This window comes from Lampetra planeri, unplaced genomic scaffold (genome assembly GCF_965212315.1).
Source record: "Lampetra planeri unplaced genomic scaffold, kcLamPlan1.2.h2 scaffold_1241, whole genome shotgun sequence".
NCBI lineage: Eukaryota > Metazoa > Chordata > Hyperoartia > Petromyzontiformes > Petromyzontidae > Lampetra > Lampetra planeri.
The window spans coordinates 27501-27827 of NW_027613956.1; positions in this window are offsets into that span (position 1 = coordinate 27501).

Below are 327 nucleotides of genomic sequence, written 5' to 3' on the forward strand. Positions count from 1 at the left end.
CCCAGTCACCCACCCAGTCACCCACCCACCCAGTCACCCACCCAGTCACCCACCGACCCAGTCACCCACCCAGTCACCCACCCACCCACTCGCCCTGCCACCCAGTCACCCACCCACCCACTCGCCCTGCCACCCACTCGCCCACCCACTCGTCCACCCACCCAGTCACCCACCCACTCGTCCACCCACCCACTCACCCTGCCACCCACTCGCCCTGCCACCCACTCGTCCACCCACTCGCCCACCCACCCACTCGCCCTGCCACCCACTCGTCCACCCACCTGTCCACCCACTCACCCTGCCACCCAGTCACCCACCCACTCGTCC